The sequence below is a fragment of the Corvus hawaiiensis genome, chromosome 3, assembly GCF_020740725.1.
Source record: "Corvus hawaiiensis isolate bCorHaw1 chromosome 3, bCorHaw1.pri.cur, whole genome shotgun sequence".
Lineage (NCBI taxonomy): Eukaryota > Metazoa > Chordata > Aves > Passeriformes > Corvidae > Corvus > Corvus hawaiiensis.
The window spans coordinates 47226067-47253916 of NC_063215.1; the positions used below are offsets into that span (position 1 = coordinate 47226067).

Here is a 27850-nt window from a genome sequence, read left to right on the forward strand (position 1 = left end):
CATATTAGGTAGCAAGGGGTGGGGAGGCCAACAGCCAACCAGGGAAGCAGAACTGGGGTACATTACCATAACAGAACAAAGCATCCTGAGAGAAGCTTCTTTTCTCACCCTAACCTGAGGTTCTGTGATACTAGGGACTGTCTTACCAGTGGACTTTCTTTGAGGCTTGTACTGCAGGCTAACTGGCCACAACAGATGATACCAACAGGATTTGGTGTTGTGAACAATTAAGCTTCTCTTCACTTTCCTCCCTTAGTTTTCTTGTGTTTTCTCTGGCTTTATGTTTCCTGATGTGGGTTTTTTGAACTTGAACCTCACAAAGAACATTTGTTAAAAGATGATGAAAGAGATATGTTTACACCAAATGGCTGGTGCGCTTGTTCTTTTCCTTGCAGAATACTCTGGGGTGCGCCAAAGCTTATGGAACTTGAAATCTTTTCCTGGTCTGGGGTTCCCTGCAAGCAAAAACCACAACCCCGTGCTAGAAATAAACAGAATTACCACAAGCCCTGGGACTGTAGGCATGTGGAAATCCCTGTGATACTAATGTCTGCTTGTTTTCTCCTTTTTTGGTTCGTCTTAGGCAATGTAACTTGTGAGCAATTCAGTGGCAGCAAGCCCATCCTTGGCTGGGCACACGCCTCTGTGGATCAATGTGCTATGCTGCTTGACCTCTGGACCTCTGAAACTGCTCTCCTGGAAAAAAAAGTCAGGTACGGAATTTTTTTTGTCTGAAAACAGTGATTTGCAATCAGTTCAGTTTGGGTTGCATAAGATTCCCTTTCAACAACATTTCCTGTTGCGTATGCATATGAATGCTAGAACCAGCAACTATATTTATTCTATAAATATCACTCTATATTTACTATATATTTTTTCATTGTTATTTAACCTGAGAAAAAAGTGCCATGCTTTATTATGTAGTTAAAAAAAAGCAACAAGAAAACCAACACTAAAATGTGTATTAAGCAATGTATATAGCACTGTTATCCACAAGGGCTGCTGCATATCCTGAGGGCTCTCCCCTTCATCCCTCTCAATCCAGAAATGTGACTGTATTTTTCCATGCCCCATGGAAGCATATAGGGTTTCTGCCCAAAGATTTCAGTGTTGAAAGATGAAGATTAGACAAGTTGAGAGGAATGGACCCAGAGAAGCTTGGAAGTGTATTTCTGTCTAGAGGACTCAGCAGTCCCAAGGACAGTGCTGTGAGTGTCAGGAAGTGGAAAGGAGCAGATAAACCACTTCAGAAGCACGGAGAAATGGCACTAATTGAGGTCGTCTTCACACACTTGAAATGTTTTGTTCTCAGTCCTGGAACACAGGGCACTTCTCAAAATAAGAATAGTAGAGGGTGTTATGGAATCTCCTGTGTACCCTTGAAGAGGCTTTAAATAGAAAACCTTTTAAAACTAAAAGTATGTAGTTTAGGAAATCTCCTAAGGCCACTCTCCCATTTTCGGGGGGGTGGGGGCAGGGGGAGGGTACAGAGCTATGTAAATTCTGTCTAATTGCCTAGTTCACTAAGCTTCTGCCCTCATCCCAACAGACTTCACCTTCCATTGCTATATAACCCTGCTACCTCTGTGCACCTACCTTTCATTTTTATCATGGGTCTTCTGTACAAGGGAATTTGCTTTATTTTATAAAGAAAAAGCTCCAGCTAGAGAATAATGAAGCCTCTACAGCAAAAATACAGTAATTCTCTTCCAAAAGCATCACAGAGTATATTCTGGAATTGCTCTCACAACCCAGCTATCTAAGCAGGATTAAATGTACAGGTGTGTTGTTGCTGGAGGTCTCACTTTTAGCTAAAATTTTAGCTAGCTTTCTTTCCATCTGGGACAGAGTTCATGCATATGAATGAGGAAACAAAAGCACTTTGTACGGCAGATTAGCTTAACATAAAGCTTGCTATTAGTCTATTGCTCAAGCACTCTCTTAGCTTCCTCAGAACAGTTCAGGTCAGGAAGGTCAAAATCAGAGAACTTGAGTGTTGAAATCTGTATTCTCAGCAACCAAGTTACCTCCTAAGACTTTCTGCATCTTCCTCTTCCAGAATCTTTTGGTTCAGTATGGAAAGGAACACAGATGCTTTTCTACTTAAGTGTTAATGCAAGAGAGTCAGATCTAGGTTATTGCATAGTGACATTACTGGTATGTCCAGAAGGAAGAGCACTAGATGTTCATATTTTCAATCTCCTAACTACCATTTGACCAAAAAGAACTACAATGCTATCTCAAGAGTTCACACGTGCTGTTGTTCTTGGAACATTCCTTTTTCTGACCTAAGCTGTGGGCATTGGTAATTAAAATTTTTATTTAAAAAGAACTTAAGAGCTAGTCTTGATAAAGGACCCTTAAGAGGGCTTGAGTCTTTGCGCAACTTTAATTACACCTTCAATTAATTTAGAGTTTCTCCAAAAAATATTAAGTAACAGTGACAGTCATTGCCAAATGTGTTAACAGAAGTCTTGGAAGAGTCAACAGGTTTCAGGTTGAGGGAAATGGAGCTTTTCAAATATATGAGAAGGGATTAGTTGTCAAAAGAAGCAGGTGTTTTTAAAGCAGTAAGTACACTGCCTGTTACTTTTTAAAAGAAATAATGTGTATCATAAAGATCTTCATGTTTCAGTAGAAAAAAACCCAAATGTTAACTTTGCAAAATTTGGATGAAATTTCTCCTGTGAGTAGTTTATTCTGCGTTCTGTTCTTGAGCCTTCTGATGAAGCATTCAGTAATATCCTGTACCACAAATGTGATGCTGCAGCAGGTTACTGGTGGTTTGGTACAGGCAGCAACCTTTATGCTCAGAAATCTCTCCCCAAAAAAGAATGAGTATTTGGGCAAACAAACATTTCTAAACATGCCTTGGAGTATCTCTTCAGCTTTTTTGTTTACTTTGAAGCTTATCAGAATGCTTTGGATCCAAAGGAAAGATTCACTTTGGCCCAAGCGATTACTGACATCATGCATAAACATCCAGGGTTTGATTTTGAGCTTCAATGTATGTTAGCACCTACAAAGATGAATGTATGTGTTTGCAACTTCACCCCACTGCTGAGGGACATAGTAAACCAACAAGTAGGTTGAATTTACAGTATAGCCATTTTGGGCAAGTAGGTGAAATCCATCATGGGAAACTTTGATTAAAGCCTGCACGGGTTTACAGTGTTAAGGTGGGTCTGTACTAATTTAAAAATGAAGTCCACGGATGTTTTGTAAATAGAAGACCTGAAGATCAAGAGCAGAAAGCTATCATTTGTTGCTGCCTGCCCCTGAGGTGCAGCCAGGCCGAAGGCTGTGCAGGCATGCCCTGACTTGCTTGAACCACGTGCTCTGAATCCCCTTCATTCTAAGCGCGGGTAAAACTGAAAGTAACTGGGATTCCACCGAAACAGAGTCCGATTGGCTGGTTACCCTGGGTCCGCCCCTAGTTCTCCCCTTTCCCTTCCCCCGAATAAAAGACGAGCGGAGCAAGCCTCCCCCCGCTCTTGCTCTGGCTACCCCTCTGCTAACAGCTTGTGTGTGTCTCTGTCTCGGACCGAGCGTGATCTACTAGCAGAATTAAAGCATAGAGCGAGGGCTATATTTCTACCTCTTTGCTCCTGCTTTTGCAGCTACAACTTGCTGCTTTTGGAGCTACTAAAGTGCTAGATCGCCTGTGCAGTCTCTCTAGGCAGCTCGAGGCTTTCTGAGGCACTGAACTGAGAGCCTAGCTGGCTAAGTGTGCTGTGAGTATTTCCACAATCATTTCCTCAACATAAGAAATGAAACATTGGAAAGATTGCAGAGCTTCATACGTCATGTTAAAGCCCCATCTGCTACTGTTTGAGACACCTAGAAATAGTATTTGAGAGGCATGGAAGGTAAATAAAATGATAATCTAATTTTTTTCTGTAATGAAGTACATAAGGAACTAGTCATGTTTAGAGTAAGAGAGAAGAGACTTTAAAGAAAATACAAACAAAACTTGTGCTTCGTAGTGCACTTTGAAAAATTTCAGATAGCTGGGAATTCCTGTGCTAATAATTAAAGTACAGCATTTCAAATCCTCACACTTTTCTTCAGGTCTAAAAATCTGCCTCAGCTTTCCTCTACATCTTGTCACAAGGTGTTTCCTTTCTCTGAGCTTTGATTTCAGAGGCTGCAGGTTGGGAAGCTTAATTAGCTAACTTTTGTAATGTGGCTTTTAGTCCACAGACAGAAGTTGGGGGTTTGGTACAAGAGGCTCAATGTTGTGCTGCTGTTGCCACCAGTGCTTCCTCACTGGTAGCAACAAAAATGGAATATTGCCAGCATCACTGGATCTCAAATTTTGTTCTGAAACAATATGAAAGGCTCAAAATAATTTTAGCGTAAATGATTCATGTAGAGTGGGTACATAGATAATTGACAAGAAAACTTTTATATATATATAAATAAATAGAATTTTTTTAAACTTCTGTTTAAATAAAGAATAGTTGATTTTTGCCTTGATTTCTAGCTATATGTGAATTTTGTTGGCTAACGTCACTGCGTTTATTGGTAAGTTTTAGGTAGAGGCCCAAAGGGAATATATCTACAAGACTGTTTTTAGAACCTTACCCCATGTCTGACAGAGCCAATGCCATGCAGCTCCAAGATGGACCCACTACTGGTCAGTGCTGAGTCCCTCAGTGACAGTGGTAGTGCCTCTGGGATAACAGATTTAGGAAGGGAGAAAAAAAACCTGTGCAACAGCAATTGCAGCTAGAGAGAGGAGTGAGAAAAAACAGCCCTGCAGACACCAAAGTCAGTGGAGAAAGAGATGGAGAAGGTGCTCCAGGTGCCAGAGCAGAGACTCCCCTGCAGCCCCTGGTGCAGACCATGGTGAGGCAGCTGTGCCCCTGCGGCCCATGGAGGTCCATGGTGGTTCACAGATCCACCTGCAGCCCCTGGAGGACCCCACACCAGAGTAAGTGAATGCCTGAAAGAGGCTGGGAGCCTGTGGCCTATGGAGAGAGAAGCCCACACTGGAGCAGATTTCTGGCAGGACTTGTGATCCTGTGGGGGACCCGTGCTGGAGCTGTTTGAGAAGAACTGCAGCCTGTGGAAAGGACTTGGGTTGGAGAAGTTTGTGGAGGACTGTCTCCTGTGGGAGGGACTCCATGTAGGGGAAGAGCATGAGGACTTCTGCCACTGAAGGAGTGGCAAAGATAACATGTCATGAATTCATTGCAACTCCCAGTCCCTGTCCCCTTGCCCCACCGGTAGGGGGAGGTAGAGAAAATCAGGAGTGGAGTAGAGCCTAGGAAGAAGGAAGGGCTGGGAGGAAGCTGTTTTAAGATCTGGTTTTCTTTTTCATTATCCTACTCTGATTTTGAATGTCAATAGATTAATTTTCCCCAAGTCAGGTTTGTTTTGCCTATGACAGTAACTGGTGAGATCTCTCCTGGTCCCTATCTCTCCCTATGATAAGTTTGTTATATCCTCTCTCTCCTACCCTGCTAAGGAGTGGAGTGATAGAGCAGCTTCATGGGCACCTGGCATCCAGTCACCACATCGACTGTAAAAAATTTAGTATCCAACACCTGAAAGTAAGACTGTTGGAAAGAATTGCAGTCTTATGGTGAATCAAGCAATAGATAAAAAGTCTCACGCTATTTAGATACCCAGAAAAAAAAAAAAAAAGGAGAAAAAGTGATTCCTCCCCCACCAGCTTTACACAGCCCTTTCATTACAATGGATTTGGTACTTGCATCTTGCAATGCACTGGGGCATTAGTTTTCCTATGGGTACAGAATATTAAACAGTAATGATGGAAGTAATTACTGAGGTTAGCCTGGCCTCAGGATTGCTGCATCAGTATCCTGACCTGGTGGTACAACTTTCCCTGCCCTTTGGCCACAGTCTATTACTCTTTTGAGTACAGCTGCCCAGCTGGATGTGTGTGCACTGTGACTTCACATACAGAATCCACACATTACCTGCAGGTACAAAACTGCCCCTCGTTCCCAATCCCTTGGCTGTGCAACATTGTGGGTTATGCAGAGCAGCCACAGAGCAGCTGATATACACCCAGAAGCCAAGAGCTCCTTGCCTCAGGTCCCTTCTGGATTCCTGCCTCTGTCTTGAGCCCCTTGCTCATATTCCTCTTCCCACAGACCTTGTGATTTTTTGTTGGTTATCTGAGGGTTTATTTTTAAGTGCAGGCAGTTTTAATGGGCAGGCATAACCATAGTAGATGTGACAATGTGGTTAATAAACCATGTCAGCTAATGAAAGAGAATTTTAAACATTTTCTGTTTTCATGAGCAAATGAGACTACTTAGATGTGTTCCAATATAATTACATTTATTACGACTACAGTTCTATTTTCATATTGGATGTTTGATATCTGATGTGCAATAAAGCATTGCTGTTTATTCTTGCAAATGAAGCTATTGTAAGGTGTCGCGGGTTCGGTTTGTAACCGGGCGGAAACACCAATTTAGTGTAGTGGTTTGGTCCAAAATACTCATTACTGTTTATCTGCTGTGAGATAAGAATTAGGAGAAATGCAAAACAGGCACCAAACTTGAAAGAATATAAAGAAGTTTATTAACAGACCTAAAAGAAGAAAAAAAATTATACCACCTTCAGAACTCTCCTCCTCCCCCCACCTTCCTCCCTTCTCCCACTGACAATGTAAAAAGACAACCCTTAAGATGTTCAGTCTGTTACCACTTCCATAATAACCTTGTCCAGTCCATTTAGAAAGAGAAGTCTCTTCTTGCTCATGCTATGAAAACATTATCACAACGAGACAGCCGCCCACTTCCAAATATTGTTCAGTCCATTCAGGAAGAGGAGTCTCTCTGCCTGCGTGTGAGTCCTTTCCCCCGACTTGCAGCTTTTCCCACAACTGCTTTCGAGGGTCCACTCTTGAAGTTTTTTGGGGTACAATTTTAAGGTTGAGCCGTTCAGAAACAAAAACAGAGGCCCTTCTCCTTCCCTGGGAGCAAAGGGTCTTCATCATCTTCATCGTTAGGACTATCTCTGGGAGCATCTCTAGGGACTGAGGTTTTCTCCTTTCCCGTTTGGAGTAAAAGTCCTCATCTGGTTCATCTCTACGGACTGAGGTTTTCTCCTTTCCCGTTTGGAGCAAAAGTCCTCATCTGGTTCATCTCTCCCTGTCCAAACTTCTCATGAAATTACAGCTGCGTCAGCATCTGCCTATCTCAGCACAGGTGCTTCTGCTCACGAGTTGAACACTCCACCCCCCATATCTTCATGAAATTACAACAGGATACTCTGATATATCATAGCTTCACAACAGAATTTCAGCTTTAAGCATCTCCTCTCTCTCTTCCCTCAGGTTTTCAGCTCTTCACAGCAATAAAAAGGGTTAATCTCACCTCGGCCTTGCAGCTTTGCAGCTGGAATGTTGAATTTTTCTTATCTCAGTGGAGAGGGGGGAGAGCCGAGCCGCTCCGGCTGCCCACGGCAAGGCAGTGGGGGGGGTTCCACGGCTGGAACAGGTCCATCGGCTCCAGGATGGCCGTGGCCCGGCCCGGCCCGGCCCAAGCAGGGCCTGGCCGGGCCCGCTGGCCCCCACACGGGGCCCGCAGCCACCTGTCCCAGCGGCGGAAACGAGAGAGAGCTTGGAGGGGGAGTTTGCCTATTCTTAAATGTGGATCACAGAGGTGATCACAACTTTAAGTGGCTTAGAGAATTGTCCATATTCAAACTGGCCAGCTGATAGGTTCTATCAGTTCCCAGAGGAAACTGTAAGCACCCCTTAGCAAGGACGTCCCTTCCGGGACTATGCTTGCTAACCTATGACATAAGGTTTTTTATGTAGACAATTAATAAAAGCCTTATTTGAGACCTATTTGTTCTTTCTTTGTTTTTGTTGGTTTTAAGTTCTACTTTGAGGAACATTTATTTAGCTAGAGTTTCACCCTTCTCTTGGTTTGGTGTGCTCCATCCCCAAAGCTCTTGAGTGTGTCTACCAGGAACTCCACAGCATATACAGACCAAAAACAGACACTAAAGGAGGTAATCTAGAAAAATAAGTACTGCAGCTAATAGTTGGTAAGTGGCTAACTATGAAAACCCCAGAAGCTTTCTAGAATTCTTTGATTCAAAAGAACATAAGTTCCATTTTGCTTATGTTAGTAGTAACTCTTTCAAGTAGAATGTCCCAGTGTGATCTTGCTAGTTCAATTACACTTCCTGGTTAAATTCTAGCTATGTGATTCTTAATTTATTTACTTATTGCTTAAGATTGGTGAAGATACATTCTATCCACCTTTAAAACAAGATTTTTTTTTCCTGCAAATGACCACAGAAACGTAGAACTCTTGACCTCATGATGGCAGCAAGTAGAAACAACCAGCTTAATTAGAAGGAAAATATACATGGTTAATACTGATGTGAGGTCATGATAAGTCTCCAGATTTTGTGTTTGTGTGTGTGTACAGTCTACAAAGAAAAGAAAGACTTGACATTAAAGCAAATATTGTTATAGCTGAAGTAAATTATTACTATAATGTCTACTATTTCCTGGTGTAGGACTCCAAATTTGGTTGGGTATAATTTTGATAAATGCTAATTATTGTGAATGAAATTACTGATGTTGGATGTCTCAGCAGGTTGAGGTTTTTTTAATTAGTCAGCTTAGTTGTTGCTTGCTACTTCTCCTGTCCTCATTGGAAACAGAAAATACGCTGTTCTCCTTGTAGCAGCTCTGTGAAGAAGCATGTAAAGATGACTTGTCCTATCCCACCCATCCAGAGCCAGAGAATTACAAGTGCACAAAGTACAGGATAAGAAGGACAGAATAAAGTTACACAGCTTCTGACACTGAACTTTGGGGTGCTGTCTTTCCAAACTCTGTTTTTTCAGTGTAGCTGTGAATATGTGGGGAATGGCTGGTGTTGAAATCTAAGCATTTATTACTAATAACTGCATGGCTGTGTTCACATGTTCTTATGATCTGTGATTCATTGGTCATAAGCAGAAAAGTGTGAAGCCACTCGGCTATAGCAGTGGCCACACCTGCCGTCTGCTATGAGCAGGGTGGCCCAGTTGTACAGGCTGGGACAGACATAGAGAAGGAGCATCTCCATGCACAGAGCCAGGAGCTGTTCCTGCCACCACTCCCACAATACAACAGATGATGGAGTGTTGTCTTGCCAGCTTCCACATGACCAATCTGCAGCTTTTGATCATTTTTATTTCCTGGGGTTTCTCTTCTTTTGGAGGCTTCCATCTTCAGTAGAAAAGGGGTCCAGCTCTGCAGACCATAGGTGTTTGCTGTTCCCATTTCGGGACCATCATAGGTACACTGGTGCATGTGCTGGGATCTGCACAGTCTTTGGAGGAGGAATGGCCCCAGCTAGTAATAAGAGAACCAGGTTACAGGGGTATATATACTTTCGAGAGGTATATACAGCTGAAAGCCTGCTGAATAGTGAGTCAAAAGATAAATATCTTGCATTAGATATAAAAAATAGATAAAATAACATTTTTTTATGGATAAAATAAGCTTTGAGTAAAGCCACGTTTATAGGTTCAGTGTCTTTTGCCTTCAAAGCAGAAGACAAAATGCCAGCATATTTTTAGGGGCCAGGATAGGTCAGGGTGGGCACAATTCTGGCCTTGCATGGGTAGTTAATCAGGAACAAATCCAGTCATGATTTACGATTAATTTTTGAATGGTCCCCTAAAGTATTTAAAGGCCTTTGTTATCTGTATGTAAGTGATTTCTCTCTTTCCTTTTCATTTTATCCCTTTGTTAGAAGTTATTTGCTGAGGTGCTGATAGAAGACCCTATGTTGGTGCAAGAGATTGCTTTGTCATTATTAGAGATGGAAGCAGATGAAGAGAAAAGGCAGGCAGAGGTAAACAGCTCTTTATCCTGGATTCCTTCTCTGTTCTCCTGGACCTTGTCACACTCTGCCATCGGCTGATGGAATTGGCAACAGAGAAGACATGGTTAGCTAGGTTAGTGCTGTTTTAGCTGTGGGGATTTCAGAGAGGTGTGGTCTGCAGGGAAAAAAGTGAGTTCTTTTAAATAGACTACCTACTATAGTTGGAAAAAAAATACAGAGAGAAGTGTGCCTGCATTTCTGTTGTAGGAGCTGTTTGCCTGCATGTCGAGATGGGGAAATGGGTTTAGTTTCAAAAGTTAAGGCCATGCTGCTTATCAAAGCTTGACAGGAAAAACCTTTTCCCAGTGAAAATATCAAAATTTTGTCCAAAGGAGCAGGCAGAATTCACTGATCAAATGAACACAGTTAAATATCTTAACAGCCTTCTTATGAAAAGCAGTGCAATATAAGAACAGGCACACAAGAAGTACAAGTTTTGTTCACCACCAGAGGTAGGAAAATATCAAAATTGCTCCAGCTCTGCTGATCTTTACAATGATAATGAAATAAGAGAGGCAAGAGAAGTCAGTGTCATTTATGGAGTTATCAGCTGGAGGAGATGACAATTTGTACAGGAAGACAAAGAAGATAAGGACTGAGGTAATGGGGAGACTACAAAGGGTAGTCTTGGAAGCAGGTTATTGGTGAAATTCTTCTTGTTCAGCTCCATATGACTTGACAGTTTTATTAATGATCTCAGTAGAAAACATAAGGAGGTGTTATTAAATCCAGGACATTGCAGTGCTGGCAGATAAAACTGATATGGAAAATAAATTGAATACCTTGCAGGAAGAACTTAGAGTTCTAAGGATTAGAGCAGTAGAGAGGAGATAAGCATCAATAACACAAATCTTAAGGTTATGCATAATAATAGAAAATTCTCCTGTGGGCTTTGAGCTTATTACTTGGAGGCAACAGAGGAGGAGAAAGAACTGGGTGTAGAGCTGGCCATGGGATGATTGTTAACTGCCAACAAATCACAGCCGTGATGGGCAGGAAAGCCATTATTTCTAACTGTGAGTCAGACAATGAGTATTTAGATAGAGGGGAAATTGATGCCTGTATGTGGTTCTGGTAAGGCCTTACCTGGATGATTAAGTATAATTTGGAGATTTGTGTTCAGGTAAGACAAATTCAGCCTGGAATGGGGGCAAAGATGATAAACTGGCATGCTGGGGCAAAATAGAGGACACATTTTACAAAAGCAAAGGAAATAGATTGGCTTGTTTATCCTAGCAAAAATGAAGGCTGAGAGAAGATAACATTATTCTCCACAAATACACCAGAAAGATAAGCACTGAGAATGGAGGGAAGCTATTAAACTAAAGGCCAAATTTGGCAGCAGAACAAATGGATCTAATCACTGTGAATAAATTTAGTCTTGAAATTAATAGGGGATTTCTAAGAATCTGACAACAAAGTTCTAGAAGGGAAAGAGAAAAGGGTAGAAAACTAACAGTTTTAAAGTGGGGCTTGATTCATTTATGGAAAGGATTTGCGGGATGTGATTGCTTGCAACAGCAAAGTTGGGTGTGTAGGATAGACGACATTTCAGTCATGGTTTGTCTTTGTCTTAACCCTTTTTCTAACTTTCCTCTTGAAAATTCAGAGTCTGTATTAAAAAGCCAGCAGCATTTATTTTCAGCAGCTGAAACCTAGACATCTTTAAGATATGTGAGCCATGACCACTCAACTTAGTTTGGTGGAAAATCTAATTTTCTGTCACAACTCTTTTTCATTGAAACAAGAACTTCTTGAACTATAATCTGACATGTGGAACTTTCTTGACCAAACTAACAAACAGGTTAATCTACATTAACCCGAAAGATTCCATAAAGCAAGGAGGTCTCTTTTCTTGGCAATTTGTGTTTCTTGTTTAGATACTCAGCTTTCTAACAAAATAGAAATTCTAGTTAAGCTACTGCTGGTTGAACTTTTCCTTCAATTATATACATGCATACATACAAACACAAATATTTTCTGGTAATTAATAAGGGGTAAGGTTACACTGAATTTTTCATTTACTGTTTTTTCATGAAACCTGTAGGAACTTAGTATCTTGAAAGTTCTGTCTCTGTGTCAGATTTCATTAACATTCATCAACTGCTTTAAAAGTCGTGTAGAGCAGACAGATGAGTAGTCTGGATCATTGCCTGGCTGCATTTCTTTTGGGAACGGGACTAAGAGGACATATTCATCTGAGGTGGCATACTTAGAAATCCCTGGAAAATAGCAGTAAATTGTCATTTTCTGCTATGAGAACTGAGTGAAAAGTTATGACAGAAAGTAAGACCTCAGACACATATGTAAGGCCAGTAAGCATAACATTATCTTCATTTTAGAGAAGATGGTTAAGTCAGTCTAAATATCAATATAAACCTATATAGTTTATTTAATGCAGTACTCTGAGGTGATGTTTTTACATCTTCTTTTGATGTGATGAAGTTCACAGTTCATTAGAGTATGAACTGGTAGAGGCTCAGATTCAGATTGAAACATCAGAAAAGATCTCTTTTTCTGTTATGCAGTGCTAATGTAGTGAGTGCACCTGCATTTGTGGATTCCTCTACCTCATAAAATAGCTTTTGTCAGATGTGTCGGAATTACTCCCATTACTTGACTGTCTCTCTATTCCTGGAGTGGAAGGTCATTTACATTTAAAAATACACATTTATGTTGTGTGTACTGTTCCTTACAGCCCCCTTGCTTCTTTATGTTCCTCAGTGTTTCCCCAGTTCTCAGTTTCTCAGTATTCCTCTTCTACCATTCGATGACAAGGGACATCCTTTGGTAGAAAACTAGAGGTAGACAGTGCAGCTTTAGTTTGAATTTTGCTTCTTTTTGGTTTTGTTTGACACAGTCACCTTTTTAATATCTTTTATTGTTCTCTATATTTCCCCTTTACATGATAACAAGCTGATGTGTGTGCTGATGGCTGTTCTGTACAGGCTCTTTACATGTCTATACTGGTTAACTGAGACTGCCATTTATAATAATAACACAGCGCTCTTTATTTTAAGACTCTAGAGTTGATTTTGGCTGTGCCCCATATGATTCTTTATTGATGCATGTGGTGTCTTTCATGTATTATTTTGTCTCCTCACCTTTTCTTTCCTTTACTTTGCAGGCAGGGAAGGACACCCGATTTTAAAAGATTAAGAGCTATGTCTTCTAGGTTCTCTTTGCGTTTTTATCACATTCTCACATTCTCTGTGACCTGATTGCTTGACTGATAAAACACCCAATTTGATGTTAGGAGAAAGAAAGGGAGTATCTTACTCCTTTGCACTCTGTACCGAAAAGTCAAAGCCTTTCTTTCTGACATCTGCTTACACTATATGAGATGGAGCATCACAGACCAGATCAGTATTTCTGTGGTCTTGCATCTGAAGGAGTGCAGTGATGGATCTGTAGGGAAGGAATGCTAAAAGCAGAACAGTGCCCAGCTTCTGATGCTTGGTGCTTTAGAAGTTTCCTGAGTTAGTGGTTGCATCTAGACCATGTGTTTACTGTCGGCTGATGGACTGCACTCATAATTCATTAGATGAGGGAAGTTGTGTTAGGGTTGCTTCATACTGGGGCCATCTAGAGTAAATGTTTCTTAAGTTATGAAATCACTGTTTTAATAGTAATAATGTGTATGTACTCTACTTGTCTGTTTAAACTTCCTCTCTGGCAGTCAGTCCTCTGCCCAATTTCTAGTCTGAAATAGGGTTATTCATCTCTCTGCAAAAGGCTGTCCTTTCTAAATAGGAACAGTTAGCCTATTTCCCTTTGTTTTTCCTTATGACATTACAGGCTTGCAACTGACTGCCCTTTGTGAGTGCTGTCCGTGTCAATTGAATGGGCAATCCTGAGCAACCATCAGGTATCTCAGAAAACACTCATTTGCTTTGTATCCATCACACCATTTCAGATGCCAAGAAATGTTTTAAGTTGAATGCAGGTGTCTCACTGAAATGAACATGATGGATGTAGGTTTCTAGATGTGGATTGTTTACAACAGAAGGAAAGTTAAGTTTTTGAATGTATCCATGTGGTTTTGGTTTTAGGTTATATAAGGCTTTTGCAGTGGAAGCAGGTTTTAGGAAGTTCCATTTGTACCTGAGACCTGTGCTCTTCGAATCTACATCTCAGATGGAAAATATTCCATCCCACCAATATTCGTTACATCTCTCTTGGAAAATGACAGCTCTCTGAAAGATAGACTGATAATTTTTTAGGTTTCATGGGATGTAATCTCTTTAGATCAGATAGGATCAAGCCTTTAGTCTGCTTAGGCTCACACATAAGCCACTAAAACTTCAGTGTATAAAATACATAAAATTATTCAGGCAGAAATGTAAAATGCTGCATGAGTTGTTTCTTATTTGCATAGTTGGGGATTGAATAATACTAATTTGAAGCTGTTGAGGAGTGAAAGTGAAGAAAACACTGCATCTGTGTAGAACACTGGCAATTTTGCAACGAAAGTGTATTTTCATTCAAAGTGAGGAGTTCCTAAGGGACCTGACCTGAAAGCGATGGCCCCAAACCCCATAGGTAGCGAAACAGGACCTCGGAAACTGTTGTGACAGTTTTCTAATTCTGAGCACAAAGCAAGCTTATTCTCCTAGAGTTAAGCTGCACTTCATGAAGTGACCTCTTTGGTCTTTGTTTTTCAACTCAGTGACTACTGGACCCAATCTCCGCACAAGGAAAAGGCTATTTATTATCTTCGCTTTTCCTCTGGGGAAAGTGACTAGAACAAGTAGATTTTACAGTTGCTTTGATTTACTCTTTAAAGAGTCGATCAGTATGTGTGTATACGCACACAAAATACACCAGTTTGTGTGTGTGTGTGTGTGTATTTTATATCAGGGTTTAGGAGGAAGGAAAGAAACAGCTTGTGAATCCTCTTCCTGATTTCAGGGAGAGCATTCTGTCAGTTGCTCCCTGTGGCTAAGCCTGGGCAGCAGGACTCCCTTCTGACTACCTGCAGACCTATGCTGTTGTTTGAATCCAATACCCTTGCATATAGTCCAGCCTGCTGTGAAAACTGGGCTGTTCCTAACAAGTTTAGCACTTGCAAGCGACTTGGGGAGAAACTTTAGCTGCTAATTGCATTAGAGCAGTAGTGTATATCAGAGCCCAGAAGACAGTACAGCAGCACAAACCCCCACATTAGTAACCAATACTTGAAACAAGGCATGATTAAACTAAACAAGCAGATTTTTCACTGGCATAGACCAAGCTCATCTTGGAGGAGTTAATGAATCATTGTAAAGTCAACCACAAAACATAATGAGAACATATTCTTTTTCTTACAAAACTCCTTTGAAAACTAAAGCATCATCCTAATATCACTAAATTAAGGATTAGAGTCACCAATTCCACTATTGTTCTAAATTTAAAAGGGGAAAGAAGTAAAAAGTATTTCTGAATTTATCATAATCTTCCTTTTATCTTCAGTTTGGCTTCTTTCTGTCATGCTCCATGTTGATAGATAATTTTGCTTTTATTTCAGATATATTCCATGTAGCTTACCATTAAGCATTCAAGAAATTGACAATCATATTGGAAAGTTTAGTATGTGTACAAGAGATCGTATAGTGCAGGTGAATGGTTTAATCTGCAGAATAAGCAAAAAGATCTGTATTAAATTATGGAAGAAAATTAGTTTAGTCTTCAATGGTTTTTTGCATACTTAATCCTTTCCTCTTTGTACAGGTGTATAAAAACAGTATCACAGACTGCCAGGCCATGGACATTTCTTCTTTAAAGCTCTCCACAAGGTCTCTTTTTTGCCATCAACTCAGTCATGACCTGTACTTTGCAGCATGGTGGCATGTATTTAAAAATTTACCAAGGAAAACCAAATATGTTTTCTTTGGTATCTATTCTCTTCCCAGCCTGTTTGCACATGGCTGCACTCTCTAGCACTCTGCTCTACTGAGTAGAATTGAGCATACAACTCACTAAACATAAATGAATGAAATATTTCCTCGGTCCCTACATTGAGTCATGTTTCAGTGATAACAATGCATACAAATATAATGCCCTGCCTTACTCCTCCTTTCTTTAATTAAGCTGCTGAAGTACTACAAAACAGAGAGCAGTTTATGTAAAGTGAACAGCAGAGGAAATGCCTAACACGTTTTTTTCCCTTTCCTTAGCTCTTGTATCTATCAGGAATAAGGAAGATGGAACTTATCCTGGCCTGTCAGGTCATTCAGAAAAATGCTCTTTTGGCAGACATTCAGCAAGCCTCCTTTTGTTATTGGATCCAGCCTCTCCATACCCTGGACAGAAAGGTTAGAAGCATCTTCCTCACACTGCTCTAGCAGTAATGGAGTTAGTCAGCCCCAAGAGGGTATCTGTTAGTTCTGCTTATAATCAATTGGGTGGCAGTCCTGAACAATACTTGGAACAGCATCACGGATGACTGCAGGAACTGCAGTGGGTGTGTATTAGCATACAACATAAAAATAAATGGTGTCACATCAGTGATTTATTCAAAGTCTAAGACTTGGGTAAGCGATGAAGCATAGCCAAAAATACACAAGAGAGGACTGATGGAGGTTGGAGATTAATTGAATTCAAAAGGCACAGGTGAAGTCTTAAAGCCTGTGGTATGCAGAAAGGCTAGCAATCACAATCTGACCTTGAAATATGCATTTTTCTGGGGTGGTGAAACCATGAATTCCCACTACCAAAAACAGTATGGTCAACACTATTTGCAATGGGAAACATCCATGCCATCCCGATGCCATAATGTTGGTTCAAAAGCTACCTTCCAGGGTTACCAAAATTATTCTTCCTCGCCTAATATTTGGCTTTCCCTTTTTTTTTAACATCCTGTATTTAATATATGGTGTTCAGGAGTTGACCTTGCTTTATACATGCTAAGTTTTTGTAGGGCTCTGTGCAGCATTTCTTTTGCAGCTGTCGTCTCTCTTCCAGAGAAAGCTGCCTTACAGTGGTGAGATAAGTGATCTCGTGTGCAATATTGAATTTGTAAACAAAGAGAGATTCTTTGGGGCTTGTTGTGCCTTCTCTGTGTTTATATTGACATCTCTTTCCATGCTCCTTAGTACACTTCTTCCATCTCCCCTCAGCCTCCTCTTGCATCCCTGATGCACCCCGTGCTCAATCCCTCACTACCAGGGAGTATCCTCAGCTCATTCCTGAGTATGGGAAGTGCCTGTGATTTGCTGTCTAGCCAGGCAAGAAATACTGTGTTTTGCAGCAGGTTTGTAGCTGTGCATGTGCTGACTGCCTGGCTGTGATGCTGGGAACCCAGCTGGCTGCTGCCTCCTGGGAGCTGAGCAAGCCAAACAAAACAGCCAGGGATCAAACCCTCCTTTCCTTTTCCCTGAGCAGGGAGTTCTCCTCACTAGCTGAATGCTGATTTTGCAAAACTGGAAGGAACTTTTTACCCTTGAGACCTCTGTTCTTATGTCAAATGTATTTAAAATTGGTCAGAAGGTTCAGAAGTTGTTGGAGATGAACCAGCTGAGGGAATGAGAGTAAAACATTTCCTGTGTGACACACCACTAGTTTTTTTCTGAGTTCAGATATGAAAAATAGATGTTATCATGACAGTCAGTTGTCTCATTTTGGGTCACTCATAGCTGTAGCATAAGGAGGGGAGGGAAAGACACATGCAGCTGCAGCTGTGACTTGCAAACTTCTGAGCATGAACTGCTGTTTCTAGAGCAGTGTCCTACACGCCGTCTTTCCTTACATTGGGGATGATTGTAAAAGAAGTCCTAGGGTCAGCAGTAACCCCAGAGACTGTCAACTGCACCAGAACAGACTTGCTCCACCACTACATGGTTTGCATGCTGTCCTGGCACAAGCAGGACAGTGATTCTGCATTGTATGGCTGAGATCCACTGGCCCAAACAAATTGATACCCTGATGATCCCCCAGAAAAAAACTTAGGGCTGTATGGTCAGAGCTGCCTGCTTGCTGCTGAGCAGGAACCTTTGCAGCACTGAAATGCAACTTTTGGCAGCACACAGCCATTGTCCCAGGGGGCTGCTGCACTCTGAAGCCACTTGGTGGGCACCCAGGCAGTGAGACCAGCTGTTCTGCCTCTTTGGGCTGGCCAGGGTCTGCTTCAACCCCCAAACTGGTTTCCATTCCCTCTCACAGACAAGTCTTCATTTCTAATCAGATCCTGCAGCACTGAAGTCTTCAAAGGAACCTGAGCAACCTGTTGAAAAGAATTGATCTTCCAAGCATTTGGAGCTCTCTTACTGGCTAAATGCAGAATGGTTTCTTTCCCACAGAATGGCAGCAACTCTGTTTTTCATTTTCAGATGCCTCCTCTCCTCTACAAATCATTTAGTGGCTGCTGCATGCATTCTGAAACAGTTTTTGCTCATTTACCGTCAGTGGGTATTAGCTAACTTATCAAACTCACACACAAGAGGCAATCAATACAACCAACAGAGGCAGTGATAAGGTGCTCATGCATCTGTTATTCCAGAATAATATGCAAAAATTGAACAAATCTTGTAAAGCTTCCTTACATACGAAAAGGAGATGGATTCAGGATGTCACAGGCTGTGTCTGCACTGAGGGACCTGCCAGTGCTATGAGCGGTGTGGTTGCCCACCCAAAACAGGGCAAGGTCTGTGGTATTTCCCTTCAGCCTGTGTGAAGGAAAGCTGTTTGTGTGATGCCAAGGGAGCTGTGTGCTCTGCAGCACCTGCCACTGCCTGGCTGGTTGACAGCCAAGACCCATGGGCTGTGCCATGAAGGGCACAGGCTTAACCAGGTCAGACTCGCTGTGCAGTAAGTCCTCGTGCAGACCAGTCTGTTTGATATTGGTCCAGGACTTTCAGAATGATGAAATCCCATGTGTTTGAAACCTCAGTGCCCAGCTTTACTGCCTTTGTTTATAGGCTGAAATATTTCTCAGGAAGACACTGCTCATGTCTGCCCATTTACTTCTAAGGCAATTGCTCACCACTGATTTTTTAATACATGTTTTATATTCCTTGTGCTCAGAAGAGTTGTTCTCTGGGCAATAAGTCAATTTTCTACAACTGAGCCAAGGTGTTCTTTGGTAGACCTATCTGCAAGCTGCCACTAACCCAAGTCAAGTTAGTACTTAGTTAAGAGAAGGAAGTCAACCCTCAAAACATGGCTTTTTTTCCCCCTCTTTGATCTTTCTCTTTCCTGCCATACATGCAACAATAATTCTTCTTGATCTGCAGTGGAATTAGTGTGCTTTTTTAGCACCCCTGGACTTCAAAGTACCTGTGACACTTTTGAAATATGACTTAAACCATTTGGAAAAGTACCACTTGTTCCTATTTGAAAATTAGGATTATTTTTATATAAATAAGCAAAAATTTCTGAGGCTCCTACATAACAAGAGCCAATGGGAGTTGTGAGGGAATGAGTGTAGTTTTTTGTGTTTGTGGGGAGGAAAACCGATTTTCCAGACAAGTAATATAGAGAAACAATTATTTGTATGTATTTGAAAATGTGACTATCTGTAAATATTCATATTTTATTTGCAGCTGATTGAATTTTGAGAATGTTGTCTGATTTATAAATAGGGTACTGCCTCTAAGTCTGCTGCTGCTACGGTTTCATTATGCCCATGCTCAATGAGAAATGTTTTTCTTCTGTGACTTTCAATGAACCCAGTGAATTATTATACCATAAAACTAGAGTAAATGAAAACACACAGAATTGCAAATCTGCATTGATTTAGTAGGAAGAGCTGCCAGTCTTTATGACAGCAAGCACAGAATTGATGTTCATGATATTTTAGGAAAGAAATGTTAAGTCTAACAAGTCAGAGCAGTTCAGCAGGTGAAAGACATTTGGAAATTCTGGGAGTGAAACAGAGGATTGGCTGCTTTGATGGCATTCAAGACCAGGTTTATGGGGTCTTGGGCAACCTTGTTTAGTGGAAGGTGTCCCTGTCCATGGCAGGGCTGTTGGAACTGTGTGGTCTCTAAGGGCCTTTTCGACCCAAGCTGTTCTGTGGTTCTATATGACTCTGGTTTCACATTAAAACCCATGGAGAAAACCTTTAGTTAACTAAAGGAGAGAATCCAGATACCTCTCATGAGTTCCTAAGCATCATCAAGTTTACAGCTGAAAACACTGCAAAATTTTGACAAGTAGTAAGTGGGCCAGAATAAGGCCATTAAATAGGATTTTTCTCCTCGTGTAGAACAGAGCTTGGTCTCAATACTTTTATGCCCACTTACTACTTCCTGTCTTTTACATGGGGTACTGTGTACTAACAAGGTACTGGCAAGACACATATATTTTTTATATTATTCAGTGCTGATTGGCTGGAAGTTGAGCACAGAACATTATGTGCTAACTGAACAACCTGGTTTGAAGGTACAAATAAAAGTGCATTCAATGTGTCCAGTTTGGCCCAGGCAGACTTGTGGTTTTTATTACTACCTTAATGCCAGTATGAGGAGGTTTTTTGGGGTTTTTTTGTTTTGTCACTATTTCTTTCACCATATATTTCACTTCCCCAGAAATTAAAAATATATAAACTCTGACTTTTTCCAGAACTTATCTCCAATAGCTGATCTACAAGGCCCTGTGTATTTATACCGGTTATACATAAGGAATGAGTAAAATGAATGTTGTTGGAGAAGTTGTCTAAAGAAGTTATTTGAGTGGTTCAGAAGAAGATTATCAGTTCATCTTTCAAAAGGTGACTCTTCAACTCCAATGTTTTTTTTCCCTCTTTAGGCTTCCAGAAGCTTTCATTTCCACTCAGCTGGACAAACGGAGACTCTGATAGGATGCTGAACCCTATCACTCGAAAGAGAGAAGCACTGTGCAGCAGGCTGCAAAGCCCTGTAAGGACATCAGGATGCTCCTAAGTGATTTTGAGAAGGACTGTTGGGTTTTGGCACATAGGTGAAGTGGCAGCTTTGAGTTAGTGTTTGCACTTACTCAGTGGTTACTTTAAGGAGAGGGTGAGCCAGTGGCAGGTGTGGAAACTCCAGAAGAGGGCAGGAGGCTGGGATGTGGTCAGGGTGTCTAGACAGTGGCCTGGCTCCTTCTGCTGCACCCTCTCCCCGTGGTCTCCCATGGGCACAGCTGTAAGGCTCGTGATGGAGAGGGGCATGGAAAACAGCAGCAGTCCACAGGCACAGAGCTCATTAAGGCTGTGGATGCTAATGGACATTGCTCCTAAACTATTTCCAGCCTAGGTGTGGACATAAATTCTGGCTGTAGTTATGTTGATGGGTGCAGAACTGCTCTGGGCTTCTGCATATGAAGTGTCCAACAGTGGTCCTAGCTAGAGATGGAAACTTTGTGAGAAAGTTTCCTCTAATAATTATTTCTATACATATTTTAATTTTAGAAGATGTGATAGTTATTTTATAAAGTAATAAATGTAAACATACAATTATGTTTATGTATTATAGAATTTGTCTTTTGCAAATTCTTATTTATCCAGTGTCTAAAGATGAGAACATAGATCCTGTATTAAACTGCTTGTGATTGTCAGTCTTGTGCTGACTGCATCACAGGTTAGGCACAGCCTTGAGGAATTTACCATGTAGTAAAATCAAACTCCTTCTATACAAACCCTTAATGCCTATTCCACTTTTAAAATAGCGAGCATAAATTATTTAGTTTAATGTACTCCTCACGTTTTTGCCAGCTCAGTAAGCTATGCAAGTGTACAAGGAAATATCTGCAAGCTGCAGGCTCTTCTGGGGAAATACTACAGAATTTGTGAACAAAACTGTATGAACCAGACTTTAATAAAATAATTCTGAATTTATTTACAAGACTGACTTAGCTGTCTCCAGGGCCTGGCACACTGGTTGAAATGTTTTTTAATGTTTAACCTCCTTAAGGTTTTGGAGTTTCATAGTTCAGATGTTTGTAATACTGAACAAAATCTAGAGAGGTTTTTAAAATTATATGAATAGAAAATGTTACAAGTGTTTCGGCTTTGCTAGATTCAGAGTACATGTAAGTCCTACATGATACTAAGAAGAAAATATTATCTCTTCATAGGGTGAAGTTCTGAGACTCAAAAGAAAAATTATTGTTGAATATTGCCATTAGTAAGTATATCTGATATAGACATTTACTGTATGTCTAAATATGTTTAATATAGATCTAGTATAGACATTTCCATACAAATGTATCACGTTTTAAACCTAACTCTTCTGAGGTCATGTTTTTCATGTAGATGTATGAATTTACAGACTTTTTATTCAGAATATTATGAATATGCCTGTAAGCTATTTTGCAAGCTGAGGAAAAGAACATTTTCAGTGGTTTAGTGGGATAACATTACAGGTAGTACAAGCCATGTTGATGAGTAGGAAATATGCTACTTGGTTTCTTTATGAGAAGAAAGGATTGATGGTAGGATGCTAAGCAGAGGCATACAACACCAACACTTTTTTGGTACTTCAGCAGAAATACCAGATAAACATCATTGATATGAGTGATAAATTGTAGTGGAAATAATGTGCAATAGAACAGAGAATGAATGAGTGGGATGTGCTATCCTATGAATTCAGTATAACTTGTAAAACAATTTGTGAGAAAACATAAGTTCAGACAGGGTGGGACTTGATTTTATTTTTTTAACTCTGTGTTCATATGTAAATGTTCAGTATTTTATTGGTTTTATGCCCAGGTAAGTTTATGTTTCTGAGACCTTTCTCTTGCACACAGTATCTTGAGATTGAGCACAAATACCAACAAAAAAGAAACGAAAAAAGGAAATGGGCTTTTTCTAGTCTGTTTTCACTAAGAAACAGACCACACTTGGCATAACCCTGTAGCCTAGTTTATGTGTTTCCTTTCTACTGAGTGTGTAGCCTGTTGTGAAGCCACCTAGAACTGTGTGTTCCACTCTGTCAAAAGGCTGGGCAAGAACAGAGCATGTGGGCAACATCCAAGTCTGCCATTTCATATGCCCAGGTATGGAAAGGTGCATTCAAGCAGCCTTGGGAAACAACAGGGCAAGGAGAGAGCTGTGAGCAGGAAGGCATGTTTTGCAAATGGTGTGGGTTTGTGTCACACTGCAGATGCAGACTGCCTGTAACCCAGGTAATGGTGGGTGGGTAAGGCCAGACTAAGGGGTCTGGAGGCAGTTTGCAGCCCGGGGTTGGAGTAGAGTTTCAGCGCAGCTCAGTGATAATGAAATCTGACTGAGGGTCACACTGTCGAATCCCCAATTGTGCAATTAACTCATCATCTCACTTAGCTCCTTCCTGCTTCTGCTGCCTTATTGTAACTTAAATATCAGCAGCTACCACAAAATGGCTGCTGTATTAACTTGTGGATTTTTCTAAAGCATTGTAAAGATGAAAAGCATTAAATCTAAAATTTACCTTAGTTCTTAAATGCCACCCTCACAATTTTTATCATGCTGGTCATCACAGTACAGAGGAAGTACAGCTTGTAAATTTGGCTGTAGAAGGTGCCAAGAATATCCACACAGAAAGAGGTTCAAAGGTAGAGCTTATCTGGGCTGCTGATGCCCCATGCAATATTACATATTTAAATTATACCTTTTTTAGGCTGAGTCACTGTATGTCCCAGCATGCCGTGAGAGGTCAGCTCACTGGGCACTACTATAGCCTAAGAAGCCTCTTAGATGACATCCCTGTCATCAGAGACAATACTTCATAATTGGTCTATCTCAAGCAAAAAAAAGAGGAGCAAGAATTAAAGAAAAACCCTGCAGCTAATGCCAGGTTTGCATTAAGTTTGCAAGAGTGTTCCTGGGGGCCAGAGTCCTCGGTCAGTGCATATTGCTAAGTAAAGGTAAATACATGTCTGTAAAGGGAATGATAATCTGAAAGTGCCTTGAGCTGTGTGTTCTGCCAGTCTTCAGGCAATTTTTGATGGGTGGAAAATGTGCAGAGTCTCCTGCAACAGCTGGCATACAGAGAAAGAAAACTTTGAAAATATTCTTGCTTCTAATCCCAGCACTACATGTAAAGGATAAACAAACAGATAATCTCATTTTCAGGATGTAAATCCTCTTCTTTAATGATTAATCTTAGGTAGTGAGGGTTTTTCTGCCCTTTAACTTTTATTTGTTTAAGATTTAAATGAAACCTACTAATAAATTGCAGACATGTGACTTGTTGGAAGTTAGGAAAGGAGAGAAAGAGCACACAACATCTTAGGAGATGACCCTGTATCAAGATGACCCTGACCAATTGTGCTCCTTTCAGAAAGCACAGTTTTTTGGCCATGTCACAAGGATCTCCTTCCTCAAAACTTGTGTCTAGCAAGGCATGCCCTTCTGCTGACTCCCTGTGTGACTCTGTTAGCACCAGCAGACAGATGGGTTTAGAAGTAGTCTCCCAGCACACTGTTTTGGCTTCTGATCATCGTGTTCCCCAGCAAAAGAGAGGCTCAGCAGGAAACACAGGAAAACACATGTTAAGGTTTGGGCAGAAGCTTGTGTCAATGACAAAACCTGGAAGTTGTAGTTACAAGCCCAGTGAACTATAAAAGTTGAGAAGATGCTCGTCAGCCCTCCCCTGCTCTTATCTGGCTGGTAGTTACTGGAAAGTAACTCTGTCACAGGCTTATTGTTCAGGCTATTTTCCCTCCTTTATCTACCTAGTTTTGTCTAAGCCACTGTATTTTGTACTCCTGTCTCAGACTGCCCTGAGAAGCTTTTAAGCTTTATAATATTTTACATATTACCATAAAAAGTTGTACACAGGCCATTCGTAGCACATTTACTCTTAGATTTAGAAGGAGTTTTCTCTGGACACAGTAAGAAAAGAGATAATAGTAATTCTAGAGCAGAGTATTTTAGTAGACTTGTGTTTCAAGCTCATGCTGTCCCCACCCCAGATTGTCTCAGTCTGTGGGTTCATGAGTCTCAGTGTCCTTCCGCCCTGAACTCATTTGGGAGTTAGGACCAAGAATGGTGGCTTATCATAGTTACTCTTTATTGCCATCCTAGTTTATCAGCAAGGACTGAATCAAATATGATTTATTTGCACCAAGGAGCTGAGTTCAGCTGCAGAACCTATATATCTGCAGTTCATGCCATGCACTTCCTGCTACTCTTGGAGTCACAAGGATGTTGAGTAAAGAATAAAGCCATGGTGCATTTCAGGAGCATCCATCTTGTGACAGAGAAGGCATTCCAGACCATTAATTCTTCTCGGATAATCAGCAGAGGTCTGTGAGTCCTGATGCTGTGCACCCTGATCAGGTACTCTTGAACCTGTAACTTGGCAACAGCAAGAAAATAATTCAGTATCCTATAATACTTTGTAGAGTTATTCTATTACACTTCTTCAAAGAAGTTAATTTAAATGTATTAACTTATAAGCAGTTACACATTGTCCTTTTACACTTTAAACATCCAAGACACTGTCACACCCTAGAAAATGTGTGTGTACATATGTATGCCCTTTTATTTCTTTAACAGCACTGAATTTTCTTAAGTTGCCTGTTCTCCTCCTGTGCTTTGACACTTGCCTGTGTCTCTCCATCAGCTTGTGGCCCAGCCACACTCACTTTCCTATCATTTGCTGCTTTTCTGTGTTTCAGATACAAAGGAAGCCGAGAGCAAAACCTCACCTACTGGAGAGAGGTAGATGTGAGGGTGCCCAGAGAGCAGTGAATGTGGGGACAGCTGCAGTATGGGAACTGGGGGTGGCTTCAGCATGGGGATCAGGGACCCCTACAGCATAGGAACTGGGGACCACTGCAGCATGGTGACCACTGCAGCACGCCCTTCGCATCTGCGTCAACCTGTCCTGCACAGGCTGTCACAGAAACAGGCATTCGTGCCAGAAAGAGAGCTGCAAGTTGCTGGAGAAAAGGCTTTGATTAAGAATTGCTCCTGCCCTTTCCACTCCTCTGGTCTTTTTTTGTCCCTGCTTTATCAGTTATTACCAATTAATGTTTCATTTTCTAGTTTTGTTTAACTCAAGCCAAGAAGCACCTTGTAGATAGCAACTGCCAATTAGTTATGATGAAAGCAGTAATTTAGCTTCCAGCTTGCCTGCATTTGGAGGGCTATAGCAGAAGTTAATTAAATTGCGTTCTTATCTTCTGAACTATTCTTGCTACCTGCATCTGTGGTTGCCAGGTGCTTCTGGGGTGAGCAGGCCCTGCCTTTCCTGTCCCTCTCTCCCTTCCTCCCTCTGATAAGGACCTGCAGCTAGGGGAGGGAAGGAGGGAAGGAGGGAAGGAGGGAAGGAAGGAAGGAAGGAAGGAAGGAAGGAAGGAAGGAAGGAAGGAAGGAAGGAAGGAAGGAAGGAAGGAAGGAAGGATTGACTGACTGACTGACTACTGACTCTGGGGGAGAAACAGAAGATAGTTATAATGTAAATCTTTCTGGAAATATATATATATGTATTTCCATAAGACTAAAATTAATTAATATTAATGTGAACTGTTTGAGAATAGCCCATCTCACTGTAGTCATCTGTACCTGAGACGATTCCCCTGATTAACAAAAGGTGCTTCAAAGGGATGACTTGTTTCAGACCCCTGGGTTTGGATGAGATGTTTTGTGTCCTAGAATTCCCTCTTTCTCTCCCCGGGGACTCAGGGGAGGTGCTGACATTGTCAAAATCTGCATTTGGTCAAATGAATCCTCTTACTTTCCTCATTTTGCTGTCTTCATGTTACACAAAGTTGAGCTGCAGCAGGATGAAGAGAAGGCTGTGGATAGTAGTCTGCATCCAGCCTTACTAGCTTACCTAAGCCCTAGCAGTGTCCCTTAGAAAGAGGCAGAAGCACTGAGTACAGCAGAAATGTTACCTTACAGAAGACAGTAAAGGACTCCCACAGCAACTGCTGTCTTAAAAGCAGATGTTGGAAGCAGGATGAAAGAAGACAATGTATGACTGTGGGTTTTGTGCAGTGGTGCCATCCTGTTCTTCCCTTCCCCCAGCCTTTTTCTTTGTTCCCAGATTTGGCATATGAAACTAGGTCAAGGCTCTTAGCCATACATGTTTTAAAAGTACTAATCACTCTGTGAGCATGACAAAGCATGTTTTGGGGGGGTTAGGATTTGGGGGTTTTTTTCACATAATGTAGAAAATCGATTCTATTTGGGATTAAACTCTGTTTTAGCTGTTTCTTAGGAAATGGCACTGAAAATCTTTCATCTCTTTCTGGGCTGATCTAGATGCAGTGGGCTGTTCTTCTTTTCTCTCTGAAGAAGCCAGATGCCACATCACAGAAGAGTGGCAAAGTGTTGGGACTCCTCTGCAAGCATGGCTACAGAGAAGTCACCCTTCATGTCCTGCAGTGAGGTGGGGAAGAACAGCATCTGTGACAGGCAGATCACAGTCCTTGACCACCAAAATCAGTGAAGATGACGCACATCTGGACAGCGTATGTGCTTCTGCCCTGGGAGGAAACCCTGCTCACCCTGCTTGCTCTCACCCTGCTGGTATCGTTTACAGGTTGTGATGTAAAACAGAGGAAATGGGGAGTGTGAATACCAATCTCACCCTGAAAAGGATCTGGTTTCCTTAGGTACAATTTGTGCTTATCATTCTTGTGTGAAAGTTAGTAGGTCGCAGCTGGTTAAACAAACCCTGCCCAATTATAATTTCCATGCTTACAACACAGAGTATTTAACCTTTCATTACTCCTTTCTACCCAAATCAAGGGCTTAAATTTTTGCATTCAATTTTACTTTGTTCTTTTTTCAGTGTAAACAAAAAAGGAAAACATTAAAAAACTATAAAAATAACTTCAAAAAGACCTGAACTTAATCTCCAAGATTAATTGATGTCTCTTATTTCAGAATGTACTAACTGCATATTGTACTTCTTCTTCATGTATATGAAGAAATGGCACATTGTATATAAAAACAAGAAAATGCATTATTCATGTAATAAATGCTGGTTTTTTCATGTCTTCTGGCAAAAAAAGTAGGCTGCCTACTAGTAACTGCACATCATATTTTAAAATAATGATGCAGATTTTTAATGTGCGTCAGTTGCATTGCCCTGCCTGTC

The 27850-nt window shown here is 41.1% G+C and overlaps 1 long non-coding RNA gene across 1 annotated transcript; it reads left to right on the forward strand.

Annotated features, from left to right (window-relative positions):
- Positions 1-120: 120 nt before the first annotated feature.
- Positions 121-27850, forward strand: LOC125324213. Its single transcript, XR_007202866.1, has 4 exons — positions 121-713; positions 20604-20713; positions 21891-21940; positions 27010-27850. It is a non-coding gene; the product is annotated as an uncharacterized LOC125324213 (long non-coding RNA).